The sequence below is a fragment of the Rattus norvegicus genome, chromosome 6, assembly GCF_021556685.1.
Source record: "Rattus norvegicus strain SHRSP/BbbUtx chromosome 6, alternate assembly SHRSP_T2T, whole genome shotgun sequence".
NCBI lineage: Eukaryota > Metazoa > Chordata > Mammalia > Rodentia > Muridae > Rattus > Rattus norvegicus.
In genome coordinates, this window is record NC_141539.1 from 41,216,820 (window position 1) to 41,229,694 (window position 12,875).

Here is a 12,875-nt window from a genome sequence, read left to right on the forward strand (position 1 = left end):
AAACAATGTACTTGGTACTAGTGGGAGGGGTGTGAGAGCTCTTTGTTCTTAGAGACTACTCCAGCTTAATGTAGGTCACGCATTGGGGTGAACGGGGTGGGGGTGGGGGCGGGAATGGATGCTGGTTCCTACGGTAATGCAAAGGGGACACTGACGCACGCGTTCAGTACATCAGCCGCTTAGACCTTTTAACAACTTTCGTTGCCACAATTATTATCTCCAGTTTAAAAACAGAAACCAGGCAACTGCAGTGCGGAAACAGAAACCAGCCCCTTCAGTATGAAATAAATCGCTCAGCTCAACACTGGTCACCAGGACTGCTAACTGCAGGAGTTCATGCCATGATGGAGAACTACTATGTGCTAAAGAAGGAATCAAGACAAGAGGAGCTGGGGAGATGAAATGAGAGAAGTGCATACAGTCTACAGAAAATGCAGTGCTGATGAAAGGAGGTCAGAAAGGCACAATCTCCCGCCCCTGACTGTGGATGGGACAAGACATACACTGTATTCACTTCCTACAGCTTTCAAAGAAAAGTTACATTGCTAAAGAAAACGGTGAATTAAAGCACTATAAACTCGGATTCTCCCAGGCCTAGAGCCGACAATGAGCAGCTGCTAACCATTGGTGTTTCCTGCCTGACAGCTGCAACACCCTGATCTCTGCCTCCGTTTTCCATGGCCTCTTTCCCTTCTCTCCTCACCTGAGGGAGGACCCTTATTGCTGGACGTAGAACCCATGGTAATTCAGGACCATCTCAACATGAGATGTCAACATAATTACAACTGCAAAGATCCCTCTACCAAATAAGGTCACGTGTTCAGGATCTGATACATAAAGGAAGCATCACTGAGCCTGTACCACCACCCAAGGTCAAGAGTTTCGAAAGAAGAAAGAAAATCTGTCCTTACTAAAATATCATGAATCCCATGTGTGTGCAATGCCAGGATGGAGGTGATCGTGAAGTTGCTGAAGACAAATATCTGGTAGGTAGTTGGACCTGAAGTCATAGGTGCACTGTAAATACTGGAGTTTCAGGTGTCTTCAGTAAGGTTGCTGACCCAGGGAAAGGAGGGAAGCAAGAGGTGGGAAGAGAGTAAGGAGGAGCTCATTATAACAAAGAAATTAAATAGATAAACAAATATAAATAAGTGCACAAATGGCTTGAGACAAAGTATCCAAGTTTAAGTTCAAGAGACAAGCAAAGGGTTTTGTTGACAAAGGCCACCAAGCAGCCAGTGGAAGAAGTCTTGAGAAGCAGCTACAGGATACTTGTGGCAGAGTTTTGGGAGCCTTTAGAGACATCATCTCAGGTGAGAGCTGAGAATCAGACACAGGTAGCATGGACAAGTCTAACTGTGAAAGAGAAAGGAGAGGGTGCCATTTTTAGAGGTGCAGTAAAGATAGAAGCAATGGGAACTGCAGGGGATGATCCAGGAAAGGGAGGAACTCAAAGGCCAGGCACACCGCAGGGAGGGAATAGGCCAGGCACACCGCAGGGAGGGAATGGGAGTGTCTAGGGTTGGGACACAAGGCATGGGAAGATGGCTTCTGTAGTGGAAAGCAGTTCTGCCCCTGTAGTGGTGGAGTAAGGGCTATGTTTGGAGGTGTGAAGGCAGCAAGCTGAGAAGAATGGAACCTGGTACCACCTGCTGTCTCTGTGAAGAAAGAGATTGCGGGTTATCTTGCATGGAGGGTGTGGGAAGTGGTGGGTGGAAACTTTGAGAATTGTCAGGAATGTTTTAAATAACTGCTAAGGGTGAGAGCTCGGATGGGGAAACAGAAGGACTGCTTGGCAGTTTTGGCAGACCATGATGTCCTCAGGTGACAGTTTTCCCAGTAGTGTGAATCTCCCTACAGGGATAAGGTGGTTCCAGAGAGGCAGGCTGCATAGCGACACATGACAAAAAAGACTGACAGCAACAAATGAAGACAAGAGGGTGGGCCCTCAAGCCCATGGTAAGGAGAGAAAGAAAAAGGCATGGAGAGAAAGATGACAGGGAGAAATAGAAAGAGCAAAGAAGGGGAGGATGCCTTGAACGGACGAAAGGATTCTGAGCAGGACACCATGTGAACAAAAGGATTAGAGATACAGTGGAAACCAATCAGAGCTCCAGGAGCAAAGGCGGCAGAGGGCTGAGAGTTCAAGTGTAAGAATGTCAGGGGTAGCAACTCCAGTCTGTGGTAATATCCACTAGGACATACTGCAGCCTGGAGGAGCAAGAAGAATGCTATTTTAAATTGGGTTTTCCAGAGGAGGAACCTGAGCTCCTAGCTCCTGTGGCTGTGGTTTGTTGAGGGGCATTCTTGGGGTAGGGACTAGGCAAGGGTACTCGTGTTCTTGCCTGGACATGTTTCTGCCTAATACAAGAGAGCTCTGGAAAACAAACTGGATCATAACATTGGCACTACCACTGGAACTGAGGGCAACATTGCGTAATCCTATGTCAGTGTTGGCACCTTGCACAAGTTGGCCAAGGTTTGTCAATGGCTGTTCTTCAGAAAAAAAAGAAAAGAATGAAGCAGTTGGCAGTCAATATGTATAGCCCCAAGGGACTGTTTCTCATGGTGTGAACCTCTGAAATCACAAAGACCAAGCCTCACCACTAGCCAAACTGGAAATGCTTCAGAGGCTCTACTATGGATATAGCTCAATTCCCAGTCCTTCACGCTTAGACTCAAGGAGGGTCAGAAGATTCCACACAGGAAAGTGCAGGTGATATCGTCTTCTTTAGAAAACAGCCTGCTTGGTAAAGAATCTAGGAAACCAGGAGAAATAGTTCTCTATCAAATCAGTAAGTCCAAAGGACAAAGAGAAATTTCTAACCTGGCCATGTCAAGACATCCGCTCATTCCAATGAGCAGGACAATTAGTGGGGCAGGGTCATTTGTCAAGATGTCTCATTCCAACTCACCTTCAAGCGTGTCTCTCCAACTGAGCTCAGGAAGGACCTGTCTCTCCAGGGTCAGTTTAGACAACTGGAGATCCATGTTTCCACACAGGTAATTCGCAATGACAGAACATAGTCTGAGAAGCACACAGTATACCAAGTGACATGAGTACTATTCGATAAATCGACCCAACGACCCAGACCTGGGGATGGATTGCTGTAGTTGTTGTGCTAGAATGGCGGCTCATCTGGACAGATCACACCAGGAAGGTACAGTTCCACGGGAGAGATTTATTCCATGGGAGAGGGGGAACATAGGGGAGAACAAAGAAAGAAGGAAAGAGGGGGGAAGGTCAGAGGGCTCTGCCTTTTATTTGGACTGTAACATAACCACATGCGCTGCTGCATTGCAGGTAAAGGTGGGCAGTGGACAAGGTGAATGCTGGGAAGGTATAGTAATTGCAATGGCAACAGACACCTGGGGGTGACATCACCGTCATAGCTGGATTTGGAGGTGACCTGCGACCATAAAGCCAGTTCCTGACTGTAAAGCCAGTTCCTGATGTCAACAGCAGCTGTTGGGAGACGTGTCTCTTTCAGTGTAAGAACTTCTGTCTAGGCTTTGCGGATGACCAAATTTCTAAATCTTCACAAAGCTCCAGCATCCGAAGTGCTGAGCAGCAGAAATTGAAACATTGTGGCATAAAAATACCTGGGTAAGACTGGGCACCACAACTCTACATACTAATTGGCTGTGGATTTCTGTAGTGGACTCCATATGTTACAAAGCGGAAAGTTTCTTGATGAAGAATGAAGACTGCATTTACCAGAGTGTATAAGAACAAATACTTATAGACAATGGTTAGGGATTATGCTGGTTGTGTAATAAAATTAGTGGTTATAGATTCTCTTCCAATAATTATGATTTCACTAATTCTAATTAACTAGCTAGGTCTCCTGTAGTAAGAATAGTATCTCTCCAGTTGAGTGAGTCTCAACTCCAATTAGAGAGCAATTAAGTACAACCAAGGTATGTCTGGCCCCTAATGCACTTGTAGAGTCATCATGCCATGCTGGTCATTGATGTGGTTCATAAGTGTCATGGCTGGGTAAAACTGTTGCTTGCCTTTCTCCTTTGGAAGTTTGTATGATGCTTTAGGATACCATGAAGGTTAATCCTCAAGGAGGTTATCGTTCAGTTCCAACTCACAGGCCTCTGGCTCTGGACCTCCTTTGGGAGGGCTTAGAGGGAGGAAAGGACAGGAAAGGGAGAGATGTTGTAGTTAAAATACAATCCAAAATTAAACAAGAAGGAGAAGACCTGGGTGTACTGTAACTTCTCTGATGCTACTTAAAAGACAAATTCCTTCACTTCTCTGAATATTATTTTCCTTTTCTCAATGCTGAAGGATTCCCTAATTCACCTTCTAGTGCTTTCCTTCCCACACTAAGGGAATTGGGGTGTGTGTGTGTGTGTGTGTGTGTGTGTGTGTGTGTGTGTGCATTGAAGTAAGTCATGACCTTCCAGCTTTACTCCTCGGCATCCTTTTGCATCATACCCTCTCACTGGCCTGTAACTCACCAAGTATGATAGTCTGGCTGACTGTCAAGCCCCAGGGATCTGTCTGCCAATCTCCCCCCCAGAGTTGGGATTCTAAGCACATGTGATCACACCCCGGTTTTTAAAGTGGATTCAGGGGGTTGAAGTCAGGTGTTAGTGCTTGTTTGCAAGGCAAGCTTGGTACTGACCAAGTTAGCGTCTCCCAACCGCTTCAAGGGCCTAGTATCAGAAAGGATCCTTTGTAGTAGAGCAATATGCAGGCTGTGTTCTTTCTCATAGCTTCAACCCAAGCAGATATCTCCTGGAAACTTGGGCATCCTTGTATTTAGCACCACAGCTGGAGACAGAGTATCCTGAGTGGCACCAACTCTATTCTCCTGACATGACTGTAGTTATGGGCTTGGTCTTCATTGAAATTCAGAACCCTGGGCCCAATGAAACTTGAGTGTCAGGCAAAATAGGATTGGGTTGTACCACTGAAATTATGTAGCATCATTGGCCACTAAGACATGCTGGTTATTTTTCCTGAAACAAAAACAAAACAAACACCTTTCTTAAGAAAATAGCTTTGAATTATGAAAAGAATTATTTGAGAAAACTAATGAAAATGCTAAAACCCCATTTATTTGATTCTGAGAGGTTTTTTTGGTTGTTGTTGTTTTTGTTTTGTGTGTGTGTGTGTGTGTGTGGTTGTTTTGTGTTTTTTTTTGTTTTTTTTGTTTGTTTGTTTGTTTGTTTGTTTTTTGAGGTAGTCAGATGAAGGGTGGGTGCTTGGAAAAAGAAACTGTAGCAGACCTCACTGTGATAAATGCAACATTGTCTGCAGTGTCTTCCAGCTCTCTAAGCCTGCAACTCTTGTAACCTGCGACACCCTTGTAACCTGCGACACCCGGATAATTGATGACTCTAACCCACTGAGATTCGAACGGAAATGAAAAGTAGGCCAGAGAGACTCTGAGTGTAGTGAGTGTGGTGGCCCACACCTTTAATCTCAGCATTCAAGAGACAGGGGCAAGTAGATTTCTGTAAATTCAAGGCCAGCCTGGACTACATAGTAAGTTCCAGGCCAACCAATATACCCAATGAGCAAAAACAAACAAAACAAAACAAACAAAAAGCCTTAATGTAGGAGAATATAGGAGAGGAGAAACATAATGCATAAATGCTGGGGGCTGTTCAGCTGCAAAGCAACTCCTGCAGGAGGACCTAATTGAAGACTGCCTGTGAGACCAACGATTGCAGATGCAGACAATGCTAGCCAATCTGGAGACTGCGGTTTGGAAGAGACACTTGCTGGGGCTCAATGGCACACAGGTGGAGGGTATTAAAGGAGCTCGAAGAAGTATTCAAAGGAGCTTTCTGGGGTCTCTCGCCTGCTCCAGGAGTCCATGCTGTTGATTTCATGCCACCTCATCTCCAACCCCCAAGGACAGGTAGAGTTGGGCAACAAGCCCAGGGCACAGGCAGCAAGCAAAACTTTGCATTCCTTTTGTATACAGTATCTTTGCAAAGACTCTTGGGAGACTCTTAGCCAAGTCCCCAAGTAATAATAACTAGCATGTGAGTTTGCCAGGATTCTGGTTGCCACCTACAGAACAGATTAAATTGCAGAAAAAAATTCACAGTCATGGAGACTAGAAGTCCTACGTAGAAATGTAACCAAAAGTTTGAATCGCCTATCCAGCCCCACCTGGTTTGAAGATAGCCACCTGTTTCTGGTATCCTTCCAGGGTCTTCTCTCTGTGAGTCCATGTTCCAATTTCCTTTTCACAGAAGGACACCAGTCATTAGTTAACGGCTCACACATAGAGCCTTATCTGTCTCTTCATCATATCTTTAAATGCTGTCTCTCCAAATACAGGACACTTTGGGATGCTGGGGAATTTAGGTCTTCAGGAGAATTTTCTGGAGGCCACATTTCACCTCAGTACCCCACCCATATTTTGTACAGGCAGGTAAATCCTCTTCCCTCTTTCTCATTACCACTCATTAAACAATGTAAGGGAGAACATTTAGAATTCATGGCTGTCGCTTTTCCAGTCACACTTGGACCATATCCTGGGCTAGCCTCAACCTTTCTGGTTTCCCTCAATAGCAAAATTTTTTCTTCTACTTCCCATGTTCAGGACCCATCCTGTTGCCCCTTTAGATTATAGCAGCCACCGTGACCTCCATTCTGAGTCAGGCACATGCTATCACGTTTCCATACATTCTAGTGGATTGGGGTCAAGATGTTTCAGTGGGTTCCTGGATACTCTTGTCTCTCATCTCTTAGTGATAGGCAAAGGAACCTGTTCTTTTCTCCCTTGAGCTGAGAGTTATACCAAGAAAGCCAAAAGTTTTTATAAAGAACACTCACATTTCCACTCCTCTCTTTTCTTTCAGGATAAGAACTAAGAAGTCAATGTTTCATGTTTTGCAACTGCCTGCTTGATCACCTACCACCTATTTTATTGATACCACCCTCTCAGATCTAGGCAGAAGCCAAACAAAATGTCTTAAATTCCTTTAAGATGTTTTTCCCAAGTAATTTAATTTTTTCACACAATTTAAGAACTCTCAGACATCTCCAAGAGTCTTAAAATACACCAAGACTCTTGGAGAAGAGATTGGCCAAAGCCTTCTGAGAAAGTAACAGGACATTCATAGTTCCAATGTCATACTCCTAGGAAATTGGAACATAGACTCACAGAGAGAAAACCCTGGACGGATACCAGAAACATGCTCCCTGTATGTCACAGATACCTACGCTGACATAGTATCTGACCCTTGCTGTCGAAACTGAAGAATACACCATTACTGATATATTAGCACAACGTGCTTGAGTTTGCTTTCCAAATGCTTGCAACTCCACATTTTTATCTTCTGTCCCCAGAACCAAGGTTGTCAAATGGCCTCTGGCTGTAGGATAAGAGAATGGAATAAATCATGAAAGAGGTCAAGGAGAAGAGCTTGAAATGACAGCAAACGAATGCATATGCCTTGGATCCATGTCACAATCCACTTATGGGCTCAGCATTGTGTAACTTTTCCCTTTCAACTCAGGTTCCTTCTCTCTTCTTCCCTTATTCCCTGAGTGTCTCCTTCCAATACAAGGGTGTTTAAATTCTAGAAGAAGAGCTCCCATCTGCTCTCATATTCTCCTATCACCATGGTTACTGGGCCCAGAGTGGTCTCTGTGGAGACAGAGGCAGAACAGAAACCAGGGAAAACTACAGAGAGCAAAAGGCTGGGATAGTGATGATTTTAAAAAAAAAAAATCCTGTTTAAACTGGCATAATGATTTCTCTTTCCTTCCTTCTCTTCTCCCCTCCCTCCTTCTTCTTTTATAATTACACATCAAGTTTTAAAGTCTTGGGATCCAAAGTAAAATATAATGTGCCCTACTAATTCTCTATGACTATGGCTTTTTCTATTCTATTTTGTTTTCATTTTTGTCTAATCAATATTTAAGATGGGCTTCATCTGAAAACTTGGGGACAAGTGCTGTGAGCAGTAAAAAGCATGGGTCAGATCTTAGCCAGTAAGTAGAGTATGGTCAATTCAGAAGCCAGGTACACAGAGATGACGGGGAGAAAAGATAGAGGGGAAGCTCTGAAGTAAACAGCAGAGAGAACAAGAACCATGGTGATTACAACCCCTGATCCTCAGCAACTTGCTATAACACCCAAAGAGTCTCTATTATATCTCAGTGTCTGTGGCTGAAATGGACTAAATGTGCTCCCCTCCCCCCATTAAAGCATACCGGAAGTGACTAGGTCATGAGAGTAGCATCTTGTGAATGCATGATGTATGGACTGTGTTTTTGTTAGAGAAAAAAGAACTAGCTTATGTTCTCTCTCTATCATGTGAGAGTTCAAGAGGTCCACAGCCCACCACATGGAAAAAGATTCCACCAGAAGGGAGCATCCTGACAGTCCAGTCTGATTCCCAGCTTTCACCACCATAAGACATGTATTTACACCATACTTAAGACTCCTTGTCTATGGTTAATTCCAGATAGCCATCTAACATGCCAACACCATCCCCAACCATGTTTTGAAATTGTATTTTCCATTCATGTGGGCTTTTGGTTGTACCTCTGGGCTCATGGGTCAAGGAAGAGGGGTACAGAAAGAAGGCTGCCATGAAGTATATAGGGATCACTTCCCTTTTCTTATACAGAAGTGTGAGCTTGAGAATCACCGGGATTAAACCCCCATGTTTGACTTGACTGTGAATGCTTAGACATTTGTAGGGAGCCGTATTGGATTTGGGCCTGGACGCTTTGTGACTAGAGGTTCAACCTTGAAATGACTGCCATAAAGTCTTGAGATTGTTGGACAAAAGCCTCTCCCATGAATTTACGGCACAGAAAGATAACATTCACAGGATGTTTCAGCCTGAGCAAACACCAGACTCTAGGCGTCTCCATCGCATGACCTCTTCACCTTCTGCTGTCGCTGCTGGAATGCCCTCCTCTCTCCATCCTTTGTGTTTCACAAAGGACACTCCCCCTACCTGAAAGCCTTAAAACCTGTAACGCTCGCCCCATTAAATGAGACCTTGACAACAGAACTTTTGCTTGGTCTCCTTCTTCTCTTCACTCCCACTTGACCTACAGGTAGAAAGCCTCTTCGGGACCCTGAATAACTGGGTCCCCACTGGCGGGGGCAGACATTGGCACAGGACGCTTCTCTCTACTCAGTAGAGAACAACAGAAGGTCCCTAGACCTCAGCAAAGCACGTCACGTCAACCCTGATTGCATTTTGAAATCACCAGGAATTTGTCAAGAATATGGCAACCCTGGATCATACCCCATACCATTAAACAAGGATCCCAGTTTACCATGATTTTTAAAACTTTCCCAAGTGAGGTTAATGGCCTTTCAGGTTAAAAGCATTGGCCCTGGGCACCCCCTTCCACTTCCTCCTTGCTCTAGGCTATGACTCCATGCACAAATGTGAAGGAACTTGTAGCAAGAGGAAATATCCAGAGTGGACCACACACAAGTGTGGCCAACTGGCAGGAGGTTCTGTTGCTGGGGGTGCTACTGGCTCTGTACCTCTTATACCATTACATTCAGGACTGAGTGGAGTCCAGAGGCACAGCTCTATGTCAGCCAGTGGAGCTGGCACAGAGAGAACTGAACCATAAACCACCTGGGTGGCCTAAAGAAACGCTCTCCCACTTAGAGCTCTCTTCCCTAAAATAAGAAAGGCAACACTCTGCAAACTCAAGCCCATAGAAATTCTAACATGGTACCCGTTTGTGATGTGTACTTCATGAAGAACAATTTAATAAATCTCTCCAGGCTTTAATTTCTCACCTGGAAACTGTAAAGAAAACCAGGATGAAGTGTAAATGCATGTAACATGCTCATCTCTGGGTCTCTTTATTAAATATTCCATAAATGGTGAAACGCACAAAGCAGCAAGACAATCTCACACATTAGACAGGGTAGACTAGATGCTGGCTGGGAGCTCAGTTCCTCTTTGTCACTGAAACCGGCCTCTGTGTAACAGAACATGCCTCTGACGGGGTGAGGAGATTGGCACTGCCTACAAAGAGGATAGAGGGGAAGGAAACCACCCTTGTCTGTTCATAAAAATAGGAATAGTAGCTGTAGAGACAAACAGTGGGAGATACACTGGTGATTTAGGCTACATCCTTAGACAAAGTAACACAGAGAAGTGATGGAGGCTAATGCTGGAGTGTGCAGCCGGGATAGTTCACGTACATTAGTGATTGCAGATATAAAGTTGTGGGTATCAACCTTAAATATTAAAACACATGTAATTGTATAGACATGGAAGCTAGTGAGTTTATGTATGGATAGGATCCAGTATCCCCTATCCTGTGGTCTGTCACTTACCCAAGCAGTTCCCTCTGGAGCCTCTGCAGAGCCTCAGGACTCTGAAGAACACAACTAGTGTCCTTCCCTGTAAGAAACAAAGGCTTACTGGTGCTTTGAGATCCACTGACTTTTGTCATTCCTGTTTGATTTTGTTTCTCAATTTCTGGTCCTCACACTCTGCTTACACACATATGGAGGCTAGATGGTGATGGAGGGGAAGGTGGGAATTAAAACAGTCCTTAGCATATCTCTCTCTCTCTCTCTCTCTCTCTCTCTCTCTCTCTCTCTCTCTCTCTCTTGAACAGCAGAATCCTTGAACCTAAAACTTATATAATCTGAGGCAGTTTTCCAGAGCCTGATGTTAAAGGGGCAACTGAAGTTTATTTAAAAGTAAAAGTAAGATCAAATAAGTATTATCCTGCTTGATGACTAACATACGATCCCAAACATAATATGGGCCTGCTGTGACACTGCTATCACTTGTCAGGACTGACTGAGCTTGACCCTAAGCAATGACTTAGGTTTGGATTAATCTATTACTTTCCCCACACCTACTCATCTCAGAACCAGCAGCTTCCAAAACATTTATATTTTCATGTGGTGTGCACATAAAAGAAGCCCTGCAGAGCCTTCCCATAGTTCCTTCAGTTTCAGATCAAGATGTCTGTCATCCTTAAAACCCACTCCCAGTGACATGCTTCTTTACACAAAGCCATACCTCCAATCCTTCTAAGCTTCTCAGACAGTTTCACTCCCTGGCACCTAAGCATTCAAATATATGAGCCTATGGGGGGCCATTGTTGTCTAACCAGGATATCTATTGCAGGGAAGGTCAAAGACAGTGGAACAAGCTACATTCCAAGAGAAGTGGAGAAAGGAAGAGCAATGGAGAAGTCACACCACTTAGCCCAGGGGACAGTGAGGAGAGACTGGGCACATGTGCAGATCCAGAAACTTCTCCACTTCCCACCTATATTCAATGTCTTTGTCAAGCTTCCAATCTCCTATTAGAAGGGAACTCTGACTGTCAGACCTTCTCTCTGGTTTGTCATTGGCTCCCTCTGCTAGCTACTCATTTTCCAAAGGAAATAACAATGTGAACCCAAAATATTGGTGTGGTCAATGTTAGTTGCTTAGTGGGAAAGCATTCAGAAAACTCTTCAGGGCAAGAGGGTGAGATAATAAGCTAAGAGAGCATCTCACCCCCTTTCATACTGTCAAAAAGCTGACTTTAAATGTAGCAGTGTGATAGACTGAGAGTTTGCAGGAAAGACGGGGTAAAATGATAGTCCAATATACTCCAGTTCTATGACCTTGAACACATTGCCTCACCTTTTGTACAAAATAGAAATAACAGTAATTATTTTGCATTACGGTTATTGATTTTTCAATCCAATTACTTGTAGTTATCTCTCAATAGCTTTTAACCAGCTATTTCTTTACTCCACACATTTTTTTCATTTTTCACACATTCTCTGTGTAGTTATGGCTCTATTGAAGTCCTGCCTTACTGAAGAAACTTCTTTCAGTATTTCATATCAATTGTATTCATTGTCATGCTTAATTTCCTTGCCCCCTCCTTTGTTTACATATTTTATTGTATTTTAGAATACTTACTAAATGCTTGTTTCTGGGCAGGCTAAACTCTCCATTACAGACATTGGGACATTGGTCATTTAAATATATTTAATAATATCTATAGCTCTGTCAGCCACAGTGATGCCTGGAAGCCCTCATTTTCTTTTTCTTGAATAAATGAAAGGTCTATGAATGAATCGCATCTACCCAGTCGCAGCGCCACACCCGACATGCAATGCACATTTACCAAAAAGTAGTCTGTTCTGGCCCTGTCCTCACTCTGTGTCCAGACTCTTCTGACTCTGAAGACAGAGGCTACAGCTGGACCAAAGAGAGTGCCATGTATCGGTCCGGGCACCTGCCTGTGTGCAGACAGACACATACTTCAGAATTCTCAAGCCCCTTGCCCTCTTCCTCTCTCCCTAACAAACAGAAAAGGCCTTGATCTTGAGGGAGCAGAATACATTTCATCATCTCTTCTTTCTCTGAGGGCCCTGAACACATCATCTTCCAGGCCCGCCATGTGAATCACAGGCATTCAGCTCGTTCCTAAATGCCTCCTTCTGTGCAAGGCACAAAAATCAGGCCGGAAAACTGAACTCTCATTAAGCACATGCACAGATCCATTCTATTCTGCTGGAGAAGCCTTTTCTATGGCAGAGTACATCAACGCAAATCGTGCGCCTGAAATTGGTTTACCTGCAAAATACTAATCACAACCTTCAGCACGAGGTGACGACTTTGACCGCCATGTTACAAGATTTACAGACTCTCTGAAGAAGTGAGATAACACTGGGGAAATGAGAGATGCAAGCTCACAGGGTTTAGTGGAAAGGAACTGCAAATTAGCTCAAAGTTCAGAATGTAGGTTTCAGATTAGGGGCAAATTGTCTAAATCGAAGAGCAACGATTCCACCTTATAAAAGTGAAGTTGGGCTCAGAACCAAGTGATTTATGTGTTCAAAAGAGTTCTATCTGTGAGACACTTGTCCATTCAAGTTTATTGTT

At 44.0% G+C, this 12,875-nt stretch overlaps 1 long non-coding RNA gene across 1 annotated transcript; it reads left to right on the plus strand.

Annotated features, from left to right (window-relative positions):
- The first annotated feature begins 252 nt into the window (after positions 1-252).
- On the plus strand, positions 253-5,072 carry LOC148005145 (uncharacterized). The gene is made up of 3 exons (XR_015623453.1): positions 253-986; positions 3,004-3,161; positions 3,305-5,072. It is a non-coding gene; the product is annotated as an uncharacterized LOC148005145 (long non-coding RNA).
- Positions 5,073-12,875: the final 7,803 nt, after the last annotated feature.